At 36.7% G+C, this 18,314-nt stretch overlaps 1 long non-coding RNA gene across 1 annotated transcript in view; it reads left to right on the forward strand.

Annotated features, from left to right (window-relative positions):
• Window positions 1-18,314, forward strand: part of LOC144291724 (uncharacterized) — a 34,103-nt gene that overhangs the window by 12,653 nt on the left and 3,136 nt on the right. The window contains exon 4 of the long non-coding RNA XR_013359143.1: window positions 15,773-15,908. This is a non-coding gene — a long non-coding RNA (uncharacterized LOC144291724). The remainder of the gene's footprint in view (window positions 1-15,772; window positions 15,909-18,314) is intronic.

Here is an 18,314-nt window from a genome sequence, read left to right on the forward strand (position 1 = left end):
TACCCACTGAGTTGTACACTTTAAAATAAACTTTAAGAATTTTTAAAAAGATAATGTATATAAGGCAAAGTGTTCTATAGTGGTTTTTCCATGAAAAAAATAAGACAAATGAGAGGATGGAATAGATAGATAGATAGATAGACATTTGTCTGCTTTAAATATCTTATTTAAAAAATAAATAAATAAATAAATAAATATCTTATTTTATTGTATAACATATAAATCTACATTTGACAATTTTGATGCAGGCCCTAAACGTTTCTCTACTGACTGAAATTACCATCTTTGTTGCATAATCATATCAATAATACACAATTATATATTTATGGTCATAAATTTAAATGGAACAGTACATTAAAGATTCTTGCCAATTATTCTTAGCCCATTACTCTGTGGAATTATTATTTTTAATTTTTTAATATTATCTTTTCTAAGCCTATTGAGAAAGACTATTATTGTGGTAGTTCATCTTTCTTAAGTTCTTAATAACACTTGTTTTGCTTTTTATAGAAAGAACTATTTTCCTTATCCTATTTAATCAGTCTATATCTTACTAAATAAAATTATGTAATGAAATTGTGAGTTCAAACAGACTTAAAAAGGAACATATCAAATAACGCGAGGAGAAATACACTCAGTCTGTTTTGCTAAGACATGGAAAGTATATTTAACTTAGTTAATGGCTAAAGGAGATGAATTTCAATTATAACATACACACTGTACTTACTGAATTAGCATTAGTAATGTTAAGATGCTAGAAAATTGAAGATGACTAATAAAATACAAGTAGGTAGAAAGATAGGCAATGGTGCTAGTTTGAGCTCCAAAGTCCAGTCCTAATTTGAATTCTGGCCCCCCCTTGCTAGTTGTATGATTTTAATAAATTATTTAACCTTTCTGTGCCTTTGTTTGCTCATCTATAAATGGTATAAAATTATACCTAACTCAAATTTCTGTGAGAATTAAATATGTTGATTATAAGTAAAATGCATAGAACCATGCATATTTCTAGGGATCAAAAAAAGTTAGTTTATCAAACAAACAAAAAGTAGAAGCAGACCTATTAAATACAGAGAACAAACTGACAGTTGTCAGAGCATGGCGGTGCAGGGATGGGCAAAATGGGTATAGGGTAGCGGAAGGTACAGACTTCCAGTTATGGAATGAATAAGTCATGGGAATAAAAGGCACAGCACAGGGGATATAGTTTAGTGATATTGTTAGTTTCATGGTGACAGATGGTAGCTACACTTGTGGTGAGCATAGCATAAGGCATAGAGAAGTTGAATTGCTATGTTGTACACCTGAAACTAATGTAACATTATGTGACAACTATATTCAAATAATTTTTTTAAGTTAGTTTAAGAGGAAAACAAAAAGAGCTTCTCTTGAGAGTTCCAGACTATATGTGCAAATGAAGTATTGAGGAAGTACCGAGATTGTGCCTTATTTTTTAACTGTTTTATTGCTGGTTATCAAGTTATGTTATTCAGTAGACCATAGTGGGATAGGCTATAGCATTGGCTAAAAAAAGGGGGGGGGATTTGTTTTGCCTCTAAATTTTAGTGCTAAACCACAAATAAACTACCAATTTCTGTTGGATGGAAACACTGTTCTGTGTGCTAGGCAGCTCTTCCAGTTAGGTCTATCTTAAGAAGTATGCAAAATGTGCCTTCAGACTTGACCAGGATCAACCCTGTCATGTCTACGGTCATGGTTATTCTATTGTTATAGATGATTGAGGTGGACAGCTGACCCATTTGGGATAATTAGGTTCTTGGTCTCAAGCATTTAAAACTGGGATTGAAATATCTATGATATGTAGCTAGTTTCTGTGAATAGTTGAACTAAGAAGATATTCATATGACAAGCAGAAGAAAGCATTTGGCTGAGAAAAGGATTAATGAAATGCCCATATATAAATAGGAATGAAAGATAATACATTTATAAAACATAGACACAGCTTTATTTCCAGAGTGTTTTCCAGGCCTGAAGTCAATTCCTCCTTTTTTTTTTTTTTTCTACCACCAGTCTGGGTGAGTTCTTGTTGTTCCTAACCAGAAGAGCTTTAACTACAAACCATCTATTTTTTCAAGTGGAGGAAATGGGTAAAATAGTAATTCCTGCTGATCAGGCCTCCTCAGAAAAATAAAATGGAAAAGTAATTGTGTGGGAAATTCCACCAAAAAGCAGCTGAATTATTTGGGCCAGAAGTAAAGAGACGAATAGAAAGAAAACTACTTTTTCTAAGTTTAATTAATCAGGCTATTGCCTACGTATAGATCTGATTTTCCCAGAGGAGAGTAGTTCATAAAAACTTTGGAAATCAGAGTCCTTAGATGTGCAGTGCAGTAGATTCTACATTTGGAAAAGATCTCATTTGTCATTAAGATAAAATCTCTCGGGATCCCTGGGTGGCGCAGCGGTTTAGCACCTGCCTTTGGCCCAGGGCGCGATCCTGGAGATCCGGGATCGAATCCCACGTCGGGCTCCCGGTGCATGGAGCCTGCTTCTCCCTCTGCCTATGTCTCTGCCTCTCTCTCTCTCTCTCTGACTATCATAAATAAAATAAAAATTTAAAAAAAAAAAAAAAAAAAAAAAAAAAAAAAAAAAGATAAAATCTCTCTGACAATAGAAGAGTCTGCAATGAGTGAGAATATTTATAAAACCCAAATCCCAGAATACCTAAATGAAGACTTTTTGGTGGTTATAGATGCGCACTTTCTACCTCAGAAGCCCCTCTGTTCCCCAGGGCCAAAGAGACACTCACTTTACGCTAGGATTTTTAGCCAAATCTTTCTGAATGCAAAATTTTTCAAACCTATGATAATATTCTTTTTTTCCTCAAAGTCATAAGAATATTCTTAAGGGTGGAGAGTCTTCTTGTCAAATCCCTGGAGTGCCTTAAAGGACCTTTCAAATTCATAATCTGGTTCTACTTACTTTCACATTTTACATTTCCCAAGGATTCACTGATTCATTCATTCTATAAACATTTATTGAGTAAGCACTATGTGGCCAGTTTAGAACTAAGTTTCTAAGAGGCAGGTATGGAAGACAGTCTTGAGATAAATTTCAAGGAATTTCAGGCAAGAAAATAGAAAAGTAGAGAAATAACTGCAATAACATATTAAGAGGAATATGAACATAAGCGGTTTGAAGGAGAGAAAGGCACACATCTTATTCTGTTTAGAGGTGCAAGAGCAAAAGTTTCTTGGGAGAGATAAATTATGAATGAGTCTATGTTTGGGACAAGAAGACCCTCCCATCAGGATAAATAGCATATGAGAAAAGCCATGGAGAGATGATAGAGTCATGTGAGGGAGGAAGTGATTATTTACACCATATGAGGCAATGTTCTAAGTAGTTCATGTTCTTTAAAATCCAATTTTCAGTTCAAACCTGTGAAGTATTGTTCCCATCTTATTTTTTTTAAGATTTTATTTATTCATTTATGAGAGACACACAGAGAGGGAGAGGCAGAGACATAGGCAGAGGGAGAAGCAGGCTCCATGCGGGGAGCCCGATGTGGGACCCGATCCCTGGTCTCCAGGATCATACCCTGGGCTGAAGGCAGGTGCTAAACCACTGAGTCACCCAGGCATCCCTGTTCCCATCTTAAAGATAAGGGAACTAAGGTACCAAGTGTTTCAGAATTGTCTAAGGTAACTCATTAGTAAGTGCTGGATTCAGATTGGATTGCAGGCTGTGTGAATCTGTACCACGCTATCATGTTTATTTTACTTTGTTTGGCACATGGTAAGCAGTCAGTAATGATTTGTTGATGAATGAATGAAGAAACTACTTAATTAATTAATTAATTAATTAATTCAACATATTTTGAAAATGAACAACTCTTAAGCAGTCATTCTCCAAAACAAAGTTGTTCATAAGATTTTCACAGTATCTAAACACACAGATGATTTAAATTAAATGCTGGTAAAAATGAGCTTAATAGATGTAAACAGTACTGTGGATGGAGTCTGAGCCTGTGTTTGTCAAATAACCAGACCAAATGAATATTCTAACCACCAACTTTGGTTTTTCTTATGTGCATCCTGGTTTTACAGTACATGAATCATCAAGTCCTGAAAGCACCAACTTGGTCTGTACTATCACTGAGGGGTCTATACTATCCTGTGATAGGGATCATGTACTATCACAGAGGATTCTTCCTAGAGTACATGATTATCTCTTCAAGCATGTCTTAGGAGCATGTAAAATTCTGCAGCAGACTTAAGAGTACTCATGAGCCTCCTCCATCACTCGATGACTCTGAAACTTCTTTCTCTTAGTTTTCCCTGTCTTGTTTGACTGCATTTCTAACTTACCTTTATCTACCTCCATATTTATGTACCTCCACTTTTCTCTAGATCTCTGTTTGACTTGGATTCAACATCTACATTTGAAGCCAGCACAGCCTCTGAATCATACCATTAAATGCTAGCCCTCTAGCCATACCCATGTTCTCCACAGGTATGATGAACTCCACAGTCAATCTTCTCTAAGGTCTTAGGGGGCCAGGATGGTGGTGGTAGGGGCTAGTTTTCATCTTCTCTCCATTGCCATGGCAGAGGGACCATATTTGTAAAACTTTGTTTTTAATTATATCTTCCTGTTTAGCTCACTTACTCTATATTTATGGTATGAGAATTAGTTTTAGAAAGGTTTAGTGCATGGAATGAAGGCATCTGGATTTAATAGGCACTCTGCAACTGATTTGCATGCTGACTCAGACAAGCATGGACTTTTTTTGTCTGTCTCTCTCAAATGAAGCAAGTGATGCCTGTCCTGCCTATCCACAGATATTGTTTGGTTCAAGTGATATAACCTATTTTCTTATTGAAAATACCTTTTAGGAGCAAAGCAAAAAATAAAGTCAGAATATTGAAGTATATTATTCACAGATGAGAATTTAAGCAAGCTCATCTTTTTTATACACAGAGAAGAACATTTCTTTTGTTAATAATGTGGTGAATGTTGAAGTCTTTGTAGGGCAAATATAGAATTAAAAAGAATAGCAGAATAAGTACAGCTTAAAAACAGTGAAAGAGACTCTTCCGTGTTAAATTTCGACTATCAAGGAATTTGTTTTTCTTATGGAGCCTTTGAAACTACATAGATTTTTTTAGTACCTCTCACTGATTGGAATTAGGCTTAATCCAATGGGAACACTTAATACTGAGAGCACTTATCAATTTTTCTCTTTGACAGAAATAGTGAATGTAACTTTATACTACTATTTGTATAATTACAACTCTTCTTCTCTTCAGTATAGTAGAATTTACCTTTTTTGCTTTTACAAAATGTAGAACTTTATTTAAAAAGGAGTTATAATCAAATAAAGATTAAGATTCCAATAGCTAGACTTCAAGTTTTACAGCTTAGAACTTAGTGGCTCAAAGCTTGGTAAATAAGCACCTCTCTGAGCCTTTTAAACAGTATTTGAGCGGAGTTAAGTTTATGAGTTAGCTATAAAATTATAATTTGGTTCTGAAGAGAAAAGCTCATTTAGTGGCACTCAACAAACTAATATAGTGACCCTAAATCCCAACCTGACTGTTTAGTTATTACTACATACTACTATGAAGACTATTAACAGGCCTAATTAAGGCATCAGTCACCTATCAGAACTTCAATAACCCTACAATAACTCTTTTTATGGCATTTTTAGCAATTTGCTCTAATGCATGGGGGCCAAATACAAATGAATTGGATATCAGAGGCCCTGATGAGAGGAGGCCATTTGGCAAGCATTCCCAGCCCCTGCATTTCCACAAGCTCGCTGTGAAGCAGAATGATACCTTCTAAGAAGGACAGAGAGAAAACATTCATTTAATACAACCCAATATGCTTCCAGGTTTTTAGAGTCATGCAGGCATTCAAACAGAATAATATAGGCCATTGGGCATTTCCAGGTTTATAGACTGTTTTCTGTTCAGACTGTGCTATCCAGAACAGCCATCTATGTGGAATGAATCACCTGCATGACAGCCACTTTGCATGCAGCTGTGTGGGCAAACTTTCTGAAGGGTGTGTTAACACTTTTGACCCACTGTGTTAAATGGACTGGACTTTCTCCACTGAGTATCTCTCTAATAAATCAAGGACACTTTAGTAAAATAGGAAGGGCAGGGGCATTATTTGGTAAATCACCACAAAGTCACATACTTTAGTTTATCCTGATGTAGCTATTAGCATTTCCCAGCTGATTTTCCAGTTGGGAAATTCACAAAACATCAATCCATACTCCTCAGTGAAATCGCCCTTCCTGCTTCCTGGGTCATCAGGGCATCAGGAAGGGAGGAGGAGACAGATAGGGAGTAAGTGGCTACACTGGAAGAATTACCAGTTTCAAAATCTGCAGGGAATACAAATTTCATGACTGGGCAGGCAGAGGAGGGGGGTAGATGCGAAGACAGTAGCGATGAGGATATGACTGATATTGTGGGGGCACCTAATCTGTAGCTACCAACTGATTACCAGGCTGAGGGTTTGTCTTGTGTACTGCTAGATAGGGAACACATTATGAGATGTGAAAGGAAGAACCAACAATCTTCCTAAACTAGTAAGTAGGTCTTCAAAAAGTTGGTCCTGGGGCAGCCCAGGTGGCTCAGCAGTTCAGTGCCGCCTTCAGCCCAGGCTGTGATCCTGGAGACCCAGGATCGAGTCCCTCATGGGGCTCCCTGCGTGGAGCCTGTTTCTCCCTCTGCCTGTGTGTGTCTCTCTCTCTGTCCCTGTGTGTCTCTCATGAATAAATAAATAAAATCTTAAAAAAAAGTTGATCCTGTGGCTTATGTTTCTCACGTTAGTCATTCATTTGAATTAGTGCATTGTGAATCTCTTAAAATACAAAGGTGTTAGTACTTGAGAGGCAATGTTTTAAATCACATTCAGGTATTTATATATTTGAGTGAATTCATTCATTGTTTTTTGAGGAAAAAGTCCATGAAGATATGAGATAGGGATAATCAGTTTTGAAAGATGAAATAGGGTGGGGTTATAGGAAGATATGTATAAACCCTGATCATAGGCAGACATGGTTGGGGGCAGATTTAGTACAGACAAGTAAGAAATGAAGAGATAGGTTTCCTAGAGAGACCTTCAAAATAAGCAGGGTATCACTGAGATAAAAGAATACTAATAATCTTTTCTTTGCTTACTTAAAGTAATTTTAGCTGGTGTAACAGATTCCCCCGAAATATAAAGGCTCAAGTATGACAGTTCATTTCTTGAACATGTTAAGTAAAATCATTGCCCCTCCCCAGTTTTAAAAGATTTTATTTATTTATTTATGAGAAACACAGAGAGAGTGGCAGAGACAGGCAGAGGGAGAAGCAGGTTCTCTGCAGGGAGCCTGATGTAGAACTCAAACCCAGAACCCCAGGATCACAACCTCAGCCAAAGCAGACACTCAACCACTGAGCCACCTAGGCACCCCAAAACCATTGCTCTTAATTGACAGGCAAGCTTTGCTCCAATTGATAACTTAGAAATTCATTTTTCTTCTATCTAATGGCTTCATGATCTGAACACATGACTCCCAAGGTTACTAAGCCCATGTGCATCAGGTTGATGGAAAGGGAAAAATGTGTCATATCTAAGTACAAAGAAGTCTGGAAAATGGGCTTAGTGAAAGCTAAATCATCTATGACACACTGGCATTTTCCTGAGCCCTGGTCCTGGCTCTGTGTCTCAGTTTCCAGCATAGTAAAGCTGGTCATGATAAGCCAGAAAGAGATGTGAATGACAAAAGAGAGAAGAGTTTTTGTTGCACTTACTTTGGTAAAAATAAAAATAAAAATTTGCCTCTTGGTGTAGGAGAAATTAATATTTGAGTAAGAAGGGCTGACAGAGCCAGATTGGAGTTTTCTGCTTTGTTGATATTCACATGGTTATTATGCATGAAAGAAAGGCCACATTATTCCATTAAATGAGTAGAGTATGGAAAACCAGTCTTGGCACTCCTGGTCTTCCTCTGCTCCCAGCTATGCTGAATTTATCAGCAATAAAGTTTACCCAGTGGTTTTCCAAGTTAAAGTACCATGCACATTAAGTCTACTTCTAATCCAAAATATCATGGAGGCTGTTGTAGAATTCTTTAGTGCACTTCTCAGTTGGGGGACTTAGCTAGAATGTGGGCTCAGTAGTGTATTTTAGTCACAATGCTCTTTAAAGACTGAATAATAATCTGGAAAATATGAACCCCAAAGTATAGAGAAAGATAATCCAAATGATTTTTCACTAAATTAAAAAAATATTCTGTGTTGGCTGCAACCTCAAATTTACACATTTGCCTCTAACAAAAATTTTTTTTGAAAATTGCATCCTGTGATGTTGGGATCCCACAGCTGGACTACAGACCCACCCCAAGTATCTTTATTTAAGAACCCTAAACCCCAGTGCCCACAGTCTCCAGCTATTCCTGGGACTTAAAGCTATACCCGAACACCAGAGGCACTATAAAATGAAATTTCCTATTACAAGAAACAATGGGAAAAAGAACATTTCTTCTGAGGTTTAATTCCTTTTTCTTATTAATAAAAATGGCTTTCTGTTGATGTTGTTTTCCTTGAGCATTCAAACTCTATGGAGGGATATTGTTACTGTTGAGTAATGTCAGATCAGTGGCTAATGTTGCATCCCTAAATGCTTGTGGAAAACATTATTGTAAAGTTTATCATTAGAGCTTGAGGATTGTCATTAATTTTAAACCAAAGCCATTAAAAGCATGAAATGTCCACAGTGATGATCAACTCCTTGAAAAGATCAGAGAATTGTGCAGATTTCTTACAATTGCTCAGTCCATTTTTAAAAAAGAAGTATTGTTGGTATTTTTTTTTTCATTCTTCATAAGGGATGCATCTATGCTCATAGCATAAGGTGACTCATCACAACTCTGTCACAGTGAGTGAGCAGAAGGCATAAGCCAGAACTCCAGCATTATCCAGCAGCTGTCACTTCCATTTAAGGGACTGGCACATCCTCTCACGGACACTTCCTGGGGCAGCCTTTTGCAAATTACTCACCTAATAATTGGAAAAACCTGGAAAGAGTTTTCTCCAAAATAGTTGTAAGAATTGATTTAACATGAAATGGTAAGCTAGTCTTATTAGTATTGTTTAAGAATGAGATGTTTCTCTTATTAAGAGATCCAATTCAGATTTGGGGGATTTCGTTAAGGCTATTTCTTACTTTAGATTATAAAAAGTGCTTGTTCTGCAATTTGGCGTCGCATACATATTTATAAGTCAGTGGATTTTACTGGTTACATGCCAAAGTTTTCAATCTCGCCTTATGGAGACAGGGACTTACTTCAGTCAATTCTTCCCTAGTGAGAGAAAGTATCAGTTAGAAATTATAACATTCCTGTAAGCAGCAGGGACAGCACCACTCCTTCCAACAACAACAACAACAAAAAGTGGTTTGAGTAAATTAAGAAATTTGTCCCACAGATATCAGTAACCCAAATTGGGACTGGTAAATTTGCTTCTAGACTGGGTGCATTGTCTGTCCCAACGAAACCTGGGTTATTTGTTAAGGAAGAAGTAGAGAATGGATATTAATAAGCAGCTAATGGTCTTTGTCATAGAAGGACCAAGAGGAGAATTTCTGTTCTCCCTCTCCCCTACTTCATCACCTGTGTTCAATCCAGTTCCCAAAAATGGAGAGTTAGCCAACCTGATTCATCAGAGGTTAAAACTAATTTTGTCCAATTTTAATAATAGGCAGAGTTGTTGGCCTAAAAAATACAGACTTGCTTTTTGAACCCTCTCATCTGTCCTGTGGCAAACTAATAGACCTTTGTGCATATATTCTATTGGTCTGAATGCCAAAGGGGAAGAGGAAGGCACGAGACATCATGAAGCTCCAAGAGAAGGCTACCTGTATCTTGGTTAAACTTTGAAATTTGCACTAGAGTGTTGTCTACTTCCTAGTTTGTCCCTTTTCCTATCTCTCTAATATACTTCTTTTCTGTCTTCAGCTACCCAGGTCTTCTCCCGATCTCTCCTACCAGTGAAACATCCCCACCTGGTTTCTTTATGCAGAACTGTTGGCTTCCTCCCTGCTCATGCCAGCCTTCCATGCCCCACCCAGTTTTAGCACAGTATTCAGCCCCCACACTCATAGTGATTTACTTGTTTTTCTTCCACTAGGTGGATGGCTTCTTAAAGACAAGGACTATGGCTCGTCTCTGTGAATCTTCAGAGACTATCAGTACCTTGTTACATAGCTCTTAATTAATAGTAATTAGTTATTATTTAATATAGAGATGGAAACTAATTGTACTGAATCATGAGTTCTAAGCAGGCCACAGCATTATCTTTCATACAAAGCTTGGAAACTCAGCAGAAGTCAAAATCTTTATCGGTAGTAGTTTACAGAATATATGTTAGGGAGACCCATGACAGGGAATTTTAAACAGGGGTATGTATCAGAATCACTTATGTTCTGCCTTCAAAACTAAGATTCCATTCAATTGTGGGGGGCTGGGGGGGGCAAGAGGGTAGGACTGAGGATTCTGTATTTTTAGAATTATCCCCTAGGTAGTCTACTTCATAACCTATATAAAATTGGTATAGAGACAATTCATGGCATACAGCTTCCTTTAGTCTCCACTCCCCTTCCCTGTGATCAATTCCATTATGGCCAGCTTTAAATACATAGAATTTCTGAACGTGGGCAAGTAGAATTATGTGGGGAGGGTCAAAAACTCCAGATTCCCAAAATACAATCAGGAAAGGTAATTTGGAATGTGGGGGGAGTTACCAAGTCATCAGTAAAATTTAAAGCTCTTCAGGTCATTCAAGTGAGTAGCCAAAGTTGAAAGTCAGTGACATATAGAGATTCTGTGAGAAGTTTTACCTGCCATAAAACAACAACAAAATAAAATAGGAGCAAATAAATTAAACCCTACAAGTGACTTCAGTCATTAGTTTATACATGCCTAAATTTTTTATACCGGCTAAACACTGCCTGAGTATTAAGTAACTACTTCATCCCAGGCACCTCTTTTTGGCTTCCTCTGCTCTTTGGTGCATGTGTGTTTCATTGGTCTTTGAACTTCTCATTCTAACTCTGCCCTCCAGAATATGTGAACTTCTAAAGTTTTGTTCTCAAATGGATCCTGACACGCTGCTTTCTCTGGTCCTTGCACATCATTATCTGACCATGGCCTGCTGCCTTGATTCTTTTTTTTTTTTTTAAGATTTTATTTATTCATTCATGAGACACACACACACACAGAGAGAGAGAGAGAGAGAGAGAGAGAGAGGCAGAGACACAAGCAGAGGAACAAGCAGGCTCCATGCAGGGAGGCCGACGTGGGACTCGATCCCGGGTCTCTGGGATCAGGCCCTGGGCTGAAGGCAGCACTAAACCGCTGAGCCACCCGGGCTGCCCTGCTGCCTTGATTCTTACCCATGACTTCCTTCACCTCTCATATTATCTGATCCCTTGAGTATTTCATGATTACCATATCCAGCTCTTTCTCTGCTTTCTCCATTTTGATCTCCATGTTCTGTGTGAAAGTGTGTCAACATCACTTTTTGACAAATATTCAACAAAACTCTGTGGTATTCCAAAACTCAACATAAGTAAGGCACAAGGAAATTAATGTGAATTTTTAAAGAGTTAGAGCTCATTCTGATTTTTAACACATCCATTCATTTGTCCTGTTTTGCTGTGATGCACATGACCAGCCAGAGTATAGATGGGATTTGTGCCTCTGAATGTCTCATATTCTTATATTTGTCATAATGCCCATGGACAACCCTCCCAATATTTAAGGGATGCTCCAACATAAAGTGAATATTTACCCATCAAATTTAGTGCCTACATAAAGATTTGCCTCTCAAATGACCCAGATCACTCCGGTGTTCCAGTTCTCCTGTTTTCTAGCTCATTAGACATCTGCACACCCCTACCCCTGTGTCGACTGTCATTAAATTGTCTTTGCTCTCACACAGTAGCTCCTCTCTCAGCTTCTTATTCCCTTTCTAATAATTTCACCAGTCTTTTACAGTGGATTTTTATTTTTCCCATTCCTTTATGACATACACTTGGTTGACTGTTTTTCACAATATGTTTTGCATCCTTCACAAGCTTTCCCCTGCCCTAACAAGATTGCTACCAGTCTCCTCCCATTAATCACACAGTACCATGCACTTCCAAGTTCACTACCTCATAATATGATTTCCCTGCCCAAACACTGGGAATGGAACACCTCAATCAAAGACTAACTCCTTGGTCTTTCCAAGGGCTTAAGAAAATGGTTTTGTACCTTACTTCAAGGGACATCTACTTCTCCTCACAGTGAGCCTCATTTCCAATATACAATATGGGCCTTTCTAAATCTGAACTGTTACTCTCATTGAATATGGCACTCCATTTAAATCTCATTCCTCTTTTGTATTTTTCTAATAGGTCACCAATGCATGAAATATCCAATTATCACAGCTGAGTGCATTCTCCCTCTTCTGAATATAAAATTCTTCTACCCATTCTCATGGCCCTTATTACTTTCTTCCTTATATTGTTGTTATGTGTGTATAGTTTGTCTTCATTAAGAGCTTAAACTTTCCTTGATAACACAAAACTTACTCATGTTTATATTACCCTACAACCCACACCATAAACACTTTTCATTGGCTTTGTCGATAGTAGCTTCTAGATAATTAGCTATTGAACTATTTTAAATAAGTGAATATTGGATTAGCTAATAAATTCAATTAACTAATGAACAAAAATAGATCCTCTGAATAGAGATGCATGTTTGTATTAGAAAAAAAAGGTACTTCTATTTTACAAGATATTTATATCTCTTTCTCTATTCCTTCCCATATAGAATTACTTGAAAAACAAATCAAATACTAGCCTCCTGGCAATAAATTATTAGGTAACAATGGCATAAAAGTGAGACTGTTTAAAGATTAAGTTCTAAAGAGTCAAACAGAACTTCTAGGCAACAGAAATTAGCTGTGTGATACATTTAAATATGAATGCACTTGGAATATCTGTGCAAAAATAATGGAGACTGAATGTTGATTTCTCGGTAGGATTAATATGGGAGTATTAAATGCATCATAGTACGGAAAGCAAGATATGTATTGGTAGGAACTTTGAGATGCTCATGTGAATATGAGCATATTTACAAATATTTTTGTAAAAAAAAAGTTGCTTATGTTATAATGGATGACAACTAGAAACTATGGTGCAAAATAAGTAATCACTACAGAACCAATTGGTTGAAGTAAATAAAACTGCCTACGGTTACAAAAAAAAATCATTTTGAAAAACTTACGATCTTATAGGAAAATACATTTGAAAAACAGATTTCCTGTGAACCTACTGAAGCCACACATATGCACACACACTTGGATCAAAAAGAATCAACAAATATAAAGACAACAGATTTTTAAAAATTACTTAAAATTTGTGATACCCTGGTCAATTTTTATTTTATGCTCATACATTCTCATTACTGCCAGTTTCAAGGGGAGGATTTTTTCCCCTTATATAATATGCATTTCAGTGGGTAAATTTCTAGAGTGGGTTTTTATCCAAATATGAAATTCCTTTTTCCATTTTGGAAAAAAAATGTTTCCCTAATGGTTTTCAGAGCATTTCCAAAAGTACAAATTTTTTTCCTAACTCTTTTTATTGACAATAGTCAATATAAGTTCTGGTTAAACTGTTCTCCAGCTTTTAAAAATGATTTTAAGACATTTTTCAATAACAGCTCCTCCTTACTGACTTTTAACATTCGGTCCCCATTCTTTTTTTACCACATCATATTTCTAAGTTTCTAACAATCCCTAGGTGATTTGACATTATTTATTCTGGCTTTGAAATTCTTCCAATAGATCCAAAACTTTGTGAAAGGCAGATCCAGTAGTTTGAGAAAGATTTCTGAATATACTTTATACATAACTTAAAAGCTCATGTCTAGTGATAGAAGCAGGTAAAATTCTAGAGTTGATTCTATTTTTAAAGTGTCATGTTTCAATTAAAAGTAAACTGTACTATTTTCATAGAGTTCTTACAGAGAAAAGGTTTTTTTACTCTTTTGTATTTTTACTTTTCATGAGTTATTAAAACTTCCCTTGGTATTTGACTTAAGGCTTAGCAAAAAATATTATATACATTTGTGAAAAACTGAGATACCTTAATATAAGGTATCTGTCATCATAAAATGGTTTTCTGTAGTTGAGATTTTATTGATTGATTCTTACAGTTCTTGTTGACCTAAGAAGTAAATATTGACAAATGGAAAACTCTAATTATATTCTTCATTGTGGGAACATTCTGGACAGGATAATACATTTTGCATTTTCCAGCAAAATCTTTAAGAATATAAAGAGGGAACGCAAGGGGTTGGAAAGAAATACTAGATTACTCCAATAAAAAAAAGAGAAAAATATCTTAATAGCATATATTTGCTCCATATCTTTGTTGCCAATATTCATAAATATATAAGTAGTATTAATTCTCTGACAAGTAAAATGTTTTATGTTTCTATAAGCATCATAGGAAAAGCATTTTAGTTTCAAATGTTTTGTTGATATTTCATGGCCATGTAGGATTAACTGGAAATGGTCTCTTCTCAGTATGTAGAACAGAACAGTTTCATGCCTAGGGCATCCAAATTAGAGCCAGTGCACTTCTGCATCTTTTGCAGCCCACAGTGATTGGAAAACCACAACAAAAACAGCACCATTAAAAATGGTCTCTATTCCATTTTCTACTGATTAGAAAGGCAACTTGATTCAGGAGAGGATGCCCTATCAATTTTGCAGCAATCTTTGTCACCATGATGCTATCTCAACAAACTAATAATAGTAGAGAGAGAGAGAGAGAGAAGAAATGACTACACTCATTCTAAAAACTCCTAGATATACAACGTAAACCACCCTTAATATGCATACCTTAATATGTATACCTTCCATATTTTTTGTCATAGTTTACCTACCAAATGTTAAACAGATCATGTCCTAGAAGCAATAAAAGTCATTGCATCCTCCTTCCGATGTCAGAAAATGAGCTGAAACAATTCCAAATATACAGTGCTGAGCAGTAGACTTAATTCTTAAATATAACCAATTTATTTTGGAAAAAGGCATTATCCGCTGTGAATTTTTATCATTATATTATGGAAGCTCCCTTCTCTCTCAAAAATGCCACCAGAACAATGCAGCATTTTATTGGGTTTTAAAGTATCAGCACTTTTTGTCTTGGATTTTGTATCCAGATACTTTATAGACTGGCTATCCAACATTGTAGGCTCTAGGCACATGTGGCTATTGAGTCTGAAATACAGCCAATCTAAATTGGAATATGCTATAATTGTAAATAGCATACCAAATTTCAAAGGCGTAGTACCAAAAAAAGCAAAATATATCATTAATAATTTTTATATTTATTAGATCTTGAAATAAAAATGTTTAGATGTGGGCAGCCCCGGTGGCTCAGCGGTATAGCACCGCCTTCAGCCTAGGGCGTGATCCCGGAGACCCAAGATCAAGCCCCATGTCAGGCTCCCTGCATGGAGCCTGCTTGTCCCTCTGCCTCTGTCTCTGTCTCTCTCTCTCTGTGTCTCATGAATAAATAAATAAAATCTTTAAAAAAAATGTTTAGATGTATTGAAGTAAATGTATCATCAATTTACCAATTTAAAAAAATAATGTGGCAATTGGAACATTTGAGATTACGTGTGTTTTGCATTATATTTCTATTGAATATGGCTGAGAGAAACTAAACTATCCTTCCATAGGATTTTCTTTCTCGAATCATATACACTGACATTTATAAACAACTCCTGGTTGGAGCTATCACCAGAAGGACTGTGATATGGCACTGGCAAAATCGAAGTTGGCATCATTTACAAAAAGCTCCATAATTACATAATGGTAAGAGTTCATTAGGTCATCACTAATTATTGGAGTTTATCATTTCTCCCTTGGTCTGAATTCAACCAATTGCTCTTAACTTCTTCAGTATTTGGAAGAGGGAATATTGTTATGTAGCAACGTCTTGAAGACTAACACAGCATGCCTAGAGAAAATTGTGAAAGACTCTCCTCTTTATATTTGGTTTTCCAACTTGTATAAACTGCAACTGTGTTCTATTCAAATGTGTTTCCTGTTTTCTTCATTATAACCCAGGCTTGGGGATCAAATGAAAATCAGGATAGCTAGGAGTCAAGAAGAAATAGCTATAGGAAATAGAAAGAAAACTCAAGTTTCATCTTCTGCAAAATATAAACCCCACAGCGCACATTTCTTAGGAAAAGTAACTGCTCTACTAGGGAAGGGATAGTAAGCTAGCCTTTGGAAAGGTGGTCTGGCAGAAAAAAGAGAAGAAAAAAGAAAGACAGACAGATTGACAGACTCACTTAGCCCAGAGCTATCATAAGCATGTGGATCTGTCCTTTCTCCTAACTCTTAGATTGATCTGGCTCATAAGAGTAATAATAACTCTCAATAGCTGCTTCTAAGACACCATGAAATAATGCATTCATTAGAAATTCTTACATCAGGCAACATTTACATATTTATTCAAGAACCATTTTGCTAAAAAAAAAAAAAAGAACCATTTTGCTTTCTTGAGCAGCAATTTCTGATTCTTGAGTCTACAAACCAAACACACAAGGGAAAAGGGTCTGGGAGAATTTGAACCACAGAAGATATACTGTTAGCTATATTATATTAATTTTTCATATGTCAGAATATTGCTTAAGAATACTTTTAATTTTAAGGAGACTGATGATGTATTTACATAGCAATTATAGTTTCCAGGAGGTCTTCCGAACATTTTTGCTTGGAAGATCTCAAATGTCGAGCTATGTAACTGGCAATGGACCGCCAAAACCAACTGTAAATCTGTGTGGTCCTTTGACAATTGAGCTTATTTTTCTCCTGAAAGTCTTTTTAGGATTATGGATGTCTCAGTAATGATAGTGGGTATGAGACCAATATAAATTGGAAGATACAACTCTCTTTTTGCCTGGAATGATGTTCTACCAACTTTTCTCTGTGGATGCTGGCTTTTTTTCAGTCCTGCATGATGTATTCCCATAACGGAGCCCAGTGTTTATTGAAAAAGAGATGATCCCTTTTAGCAAAGAAGGTCCCAGAAGGAAGCAATGAGGAGCAGGTGTGTTTTATCTCAAGCCCAGCAGGCTGTCCTTCTACAGTAGGCTCCTCCAGCAGCCTAGCCAGCTGTGCAGTGCATATGGAGTGCAGGCCAAATCTATGCCTCGGCAGTTGTGCCCACATCACTAACTTCAACCACAAGCTGCTGCTCACAGCATCCTTTACTTCTTGAAAACGGCTGCACCAGAATGAATCTCATTTTCTTATACCCACTGAAACACCCAAACCTGCTCACTCGCGCTCTCTCTCTCATCCTCTCTCCCTAAGCAGAGATTTCAGAGATCCATTCACCAAACAGGTTATTTTAAGGTAACATCCTTGAAACAAGAGGATTTTAACAGTGATACATTTACAGTATATAAAGTATACTGCTCAGTTGACTTTGCCTGAGTTTGGGTTCCCCTGTGGCAGACTTTGAGACCAGGGTCTCTTGCAAACATTTGTTTAAAAGATGAAGGAAACAGTAGGGGAAGTGAAACACAGGAGTGAAGGTACATAATCAAGCCCACTACCATTGTGGATCGCTGAAGCTTAATTCTGCTGAGGAAGTCCTAGGACCCAGTGTGAAGATCATGCCTCCAGGTTACCCCACAAAAGGGACAAGAAGAGTGATGCATTCTTTGCATCACCTCCCTTTTTATAAAGTCATTGGTTAATCACTGCTCCCATGAGGTCCTACATCCTCAGCAAAATTGGCCCATGCTTGGGCTGATGAATCTTGCTTACAAACTAGAGAAAGATCTCAGGGAAAGGAATGCAGATTCTGCGATGGAAGTCAGGTGAGCATGTACCAAATTGATAAAGATAAGGGGATGCAGGTGGCACACATACAATACTGATGATAGTTTTGCTTTTAATTGAACAACTGAATCTTTTCTAGGGGGAGGGGACCACTGTAAAGAATACACTAGTTCAATCTAGTTGCTACACATTTATGATCAAATTTACTATATGGGAAATTTAGGACAAGTTTACTCACACTCCCACTTATTTCATCTCTGCTTACCCTTTCTTGTTTACATGGAAAACATGGCTTAGAAGTTCACTTTTTTGCTACAAAAGTTCTCAAATTTTCCATGATCTAATTAATTAACTCTTGATTTCATCTGGAATCTGATTCAAAACTAATAGAAAAGTTTTCTTAATACTTAAGCCAGAGTG

Source organism: Canis aureus, chromosome 20 (assembly GCF_053574225.1).
Source record: "Canis aureus isolate CA01 chromosome 20, VMU_Caureus_v.1.0, whole genome shotgun sequence".
Classification (NCBI taxonomy): Eukaryota; Metazoa; Chordata; class Mammalia; order Carnivora; family Canidae; genus Canis; species Canis aureus.